This window comes from Monopterus albus, unplaced genomic scaffold, assembly GCF_001952655.1.
Source record: "Monopterus albus unplaced genomic scaffold, M_albus_1.0 scaffold155.1, whole genome shotgun sequence".
NCBI classification, from domain to species: domain Eukaryota; kingdom Metazoa; phylum Chordata; class Actinopteri; order Synbranchiformes; family Synbranchidae; genus Monopterus; species Monopterus albus.
This window is the reverse complement of record NW_018128035.1, coordinates 93,959-98,942: the sequence shown is the minus strand read 5'-3', so window position 1 is coordinate 98,942 and position 4,984 is coordinate 93,959. Positions and strand designations below refer to the sequence as shown.

Genomic DNA, 4,984 nt, shown 5'->3' with positions numbered 1-4,984 from the left:
AGGTTTTCCAGACAGCGGATGAGACTGTGCTAAGGGAACATGCAAGTCTCTGTCCACATACTTTTGGCCACATAGTTTATGTCTTTGTGTTTTTGCTGCTCTGCCCACCTCCCCCGTGTGTTTGTGCACACTCGCCTCTTCTGTTTCTCTCTCCCTCTTGTATTTATTTCATTTTGTCCTCTCGCTGCTGGCCCCTCCTGTTCCAGGCAGGGAGAGGGATTTCTGGGCCTCACCATTGGCTTACAGCAAAGCTCAGCCCCCCTCCCCTTGCTTCTCCCGGCCTGAGAGAGAGTGGGAGGGAGGAGAGTGAAAGTGGAGAGGCAGTCAGGCAGACGTGTTGCAACAGATGGCTTTAGCAGCGGTGGCAGCTGCACCAAGGAACTCTGGGACGCTGTTAGACGCAGACAGGGAAAGGTAGGGAGGGGTGTAAGAGAGCAAAGAGACAGAGTGAGACTTCCTCCTCTCCGCTCCTGAACTCACCGTCTTCCTCTCCAGACACACTGGAGAACATGTCAGTGTGAGCACAAGTTGTGTGGATTTGCCAAAGAGGAGCAGCAGCAACAGTTTTATGGAGGAGATGAGTGAGTGAGCTGAGCCTTCATCCTGCTCTTCCTCTTCCTCCTCCTGGCCGGGCGTCAGAGAGGAGAACACCTGCTGACAGTGAGGAGGTCCTGAGGGAGGAGCAGGAGGTACCGGACTGTTTCTGCTCTGTTTAGTTCGATCGGTTTTTATACTTTGCTCGTCATTTATGGCTGATTTGCAAAGTGTGTGTGTGTGTGTGTGTGTGTGCGCGCTGCACTGTGTCCCTCTGTGGTCAGAGCAGCTTTGTTTCTGTTTGACTGCTGCTCTACTTTTCTGATGTGATCCTTGCATTAGGCTCGAGGCCATGTTGAACTCACACTTGTCACACTTGTTTGCAGCAGCACGCTTCATGTGCGGCTTTAAATAAGTGTGTCTGGTTATTGCTTCCTGCTCGTGTGTGTGTGTGTGTGTGTGTGTGTGTGTTTTAGTTGTGCAACACTGAGGTTGCTCAGGAGGGAGAGGGAGGAAAGAAAGAGAAATAAAAAGAAGGGGTGATGAAGGAAAGGATGTAGGGAAGCTGTCCCACCCAGCTCTGATTTTATTATAATAACAATTTTTTATGTTCTGCTTTTCCTTTGCAGCAAAGGGCTTCAAAGGATTCGAAACATACAGAACAGGCCATGAAAGAAGTTAAAAACAACAATAAACACATCAAGACTGTGAGGCTGTAAACCTGAGTGTAAGGTGAATAAACGTTGTTCTGGAGGGAGGCGTCAGAGAAAAGGCCTGTGGTGTGTAAGTGGTTTTGTTGTGCGAGGATGTGGCCAGCAACAGGTGGAAATATTAAATCATGGGAGAGTTTAAAGCATTAGCAGAGATTCCCCCACTGTCTGCTAACCTCAGTGACAGTGGGACAGGACGCGGTGTCATACACCCCCCATCTATGACCCTCTGCTGCCCACAGCCTCCTGTTGTTGTTCCAGCTTCTCCATCCTGTGTTGTCAAAGTACGGTGTGTAAATCTGCCCCGCCTGCCTCCTGTTATTCATATGAGTTTAAAGCTGATTCCTGTGTCACGATTCGTTCGCTACATCGGTTTCTGTTTCTCGATGCAGTAACGTTTCTATGTTGGGACAATTTCCCAGCCTTTCCTCTGTTTGTTCAATGTGCACATTGAAAGCTGGTGGATGGAAACACAAATATGAGGTTTGAATCAGAGGCTCCTTGGTCGATGATTCAGATCCTCAGTGTTTATAGTGCAGCTGCACTGGATTCCAGTAGAGACCGGTTTTCACAATGGGGAAAAAAAGTCAAAAGGTGCATGAAACCTGGTCAGACCATAGCACGTGCACGTCTGTTATGCCATATTTCTGTAACGAAGGGGACCACTGGGTTTATTGATGTGTGTGGTCTGACCGATGTGTTGTGTTGGTACATGGTGGCCGAGGAGAAAGACGGGGATTAACACAGTGTGTGTGTGTGTGTGTGTGTGTGTGTGTGTGTGTGTGTGTAAATGGCTGTTGGTGGTTTGGGGGTTTTCCCTCCGCTCTTCACTGAGACTGTCTGCAGACGTTTTAGCTTCTCTTCTATATTTACTTTGCTGAATAGTGACGAGAAAGGACAGACAGTCGGCTGTCACGCCACACAGTGTGTGTGTGTCTGTGTGATGATGACACTGTTGCCTCAGGCTGCTTCTCGACCTTGTTGTCCTTTGACCTCTCGACCTTTTGTTCTCTTCATGTTTCTCTGTCTCTTCAGGTTTCATCACAAACGTCTTGGGCTGACGTGCGACTCCACATGAGTCTTACACAGATACATTTCAGATGACCACGGCGTCGTGGCCATCTAGATGAATCGAAGTTTAGCCCCTCCCCCTCCGAGCTGCACACACAGCCTGTGTCCGGCCTTTTGAGCAGTGCCGATCTGAGCTGCTTGATTCCACTTTGCACTTTTTACTGCATTAATTCATTTTACTGCTCTAGTTTCTTTACAAACTTAACATTTGATGAGCTAATAAAATAAGATGCTTTGTTATAGACATAATTCTGAGGTTTGGACAACAGCACTGTGAAGGGCTCTGGGTGTGACAGCATTTTTACAAACCAATCGATCAGTTATTTAATTGATAAAGTAGTAAGAAGATGAATCCATAATGTCAGTGATCATAAGCTGCTTTCTACATAAAATAGTTAAAAGCAGCTCCACATTTAAACACACAGTCAGTGTCTGTCACTAAGCGGCAGCCGGTCCAGCTGGGCCCAAGGTCAATACCATGGCACGCAGCCTGGTGACCTTTGAACTCACTGTAGTGGTGTGAAGCACGTGAGGCCAGTGTGAGCCACATGTACAGTACACAACAACTCTGACTCCACCTCTGTGCAAATGGCTCAACTTTTACCGCCTCATGATAATTGTTGTTGTTGGGGGGCACCACCAGGATGACAGAGCCCCCCCGGTCCACAGGACACCAGGGGTCACTGACCGGTCTGATGAGGATGACCATGGTGTGAACCAGACGCTGTGGCCTTCCCAGTCACCAGGTCTCAGCCCAGTTGAACAGCTATGGGAGATGTTGGAGTGATATGTTAGACAGCGTCTCCACCACCATCATTAAAACACCACATGAGGGAACATCTGGACTGGAAGAACATCTGGAAGAACGGTGTCCATCCCTCCAGGAGGGTTCAGAGGCCTGGAGAGTCAAGGTGGAGCTGCTCTGGTGGCACGTGGTGGCCCAGCACCTCACTGGGACTCTGTGCTGGGTCGTCCTTTAGTTTGGCACCTGGCTGTTTATGCTGCATCTTAATAAGAGAGAATAATAATCACCTTTATTGGCCAAGTATGTTACAAGGTACAGAACCGAGGCACCCATCTGCAGCGCCAACTCAACCAATGGCTCTAACCATCGGGGGCAATGGGTTCAGTGTCTTGCCCAAGGACACTTTGACACGTGGACTGGAGGGACCGAGATTCAAACCTCTGACCCTCTGGTTGGGAGACGACTGCTCTACCCACTGAACCACATTTTATCGGCCCATCTTATAGCAGATTGCCTCTGCTGATCCATAACTATACCACTGAATAGCGTGACAACTGAATCCGCTGCACTCAGGGTTCTCATGTTTTGCTCTTGTCCAATACTTTCTCATTACGCCTGTAATGAATCCTGCGGCCTGTAGAGGATGCTAACAGCATTATAGACTGCACATCTCTCTGCCTGGACACTTCCTCCAGGACTGGGTTTCGTGTGTGACTTCACACCAGCGCTCCATAAATCACCTCGTAAATCTCCTGCACTTTAATTGTCCTTTTCACTTTGTTCCCATTAGACAGAAGGTCAGTTAGCAGTTTATTAATTTATTTACCTTGGAACAGCTCTCACTGGTGTTCACTCTCCTGGTGCTGCTACATGATAAAGCTCGTCCCTCCCTCCCTCCCTTGCTGTAGCAGAATTGATGAAATTGGTAATCATTGTAGACACGACTTTGGAGCAGCCGACCTTCAGTAACACTTGAAGAGAGGGATGAAGTTAGAGCAGTTTTAAACAGCGACAGTCGGAGGCAAACCGCCTGCAGGCTTTTAATAACTACATCCATTCTTGTTACATGTCAGAGTGAATAAGAACAGAGGATGGTGCTGGATGTACATTCACTAAAGCTGCCTCCATATCCCAGACCTGGTGTGTCCACAACAGTGTGGACAGACCAGACCAGGTGTCCTCAGACCAGATCTGGGCCACATGCGTATGTGCTCCTAAACCTGATTCCTCTCCGACCTCTGACTGTGCAGCGCCGTCAGAACGGTCAGATCAGAATCCATGTGGTCGTTTTATCGTCTCCTCCTCTGCTCATACGACCTGTCGTCATCATTCGGCGTCGGCCCCTCACAGACCAGTAACAATAAACATGGAGGAGAGCGACGACAGTGACGGAGTCAGTGGAGAGACCAGGACGTTTCACATGTGGTGGACGTTCACGGAGAAGCTTCTGATCAGGACAAACTGGGAGGAACATATCGTAACCCAGTGGTTTGGGAGGAAACTGGGCCATTTGACTGTCACACACACCACCTGGTTGTTATTGTTGTGCACACGTGGCTCACATTTCAGTTACATCTGTGCACATGTGGCGGTTTAGGAGCTGAGCGGTGTTCACACCAGAGCCAGGTACATGGCGCTGACACACACGGACGGGAAGCAGTGACACACAGCCATCAGAACTGTAGGGTTCAGAGGTCACATACCAACCAATCATTAACAAGGTCTGCAGGCTACAGAGACGGAGAGGCCGGCGTGGGGCTCGTGCATCAACCACAGTGACATAATCATTGGAGTGTTCAGCACATGTTTCTGGTCTGCTTTGCAAACAGCTCATATCCTGATGAAGTCCTCTTTCCTCCAGCCCTCTGCTCCTCCTCTATCTTTTGTTAATATAATAATAGTATATATATATTTATATTATTAT

General features: G+C 48.6%; 1 protein-coding gene across 1 annotated transcript in view; it reads left to right on the top strand.

Moving 5' to 3' along the window:
* The first annotated feature begins 312 nt into the window (after positions 1–312).
* Positions 313–4,984, top strand: part of LOC109968606 (extracellular sulfatase Sulf-2-like) — a 54,526-nt gene continuing 49,854 nt past the window's right edge. Inside the window, exon 1 of the mRNA XM_020614986.1 lies at positions 313–689. The gene's annotated coding sequence lies outside the window, so the exon portion shown is untranslated. The remainder of the gene's footprint in view (positions 690–4,984) is intronic.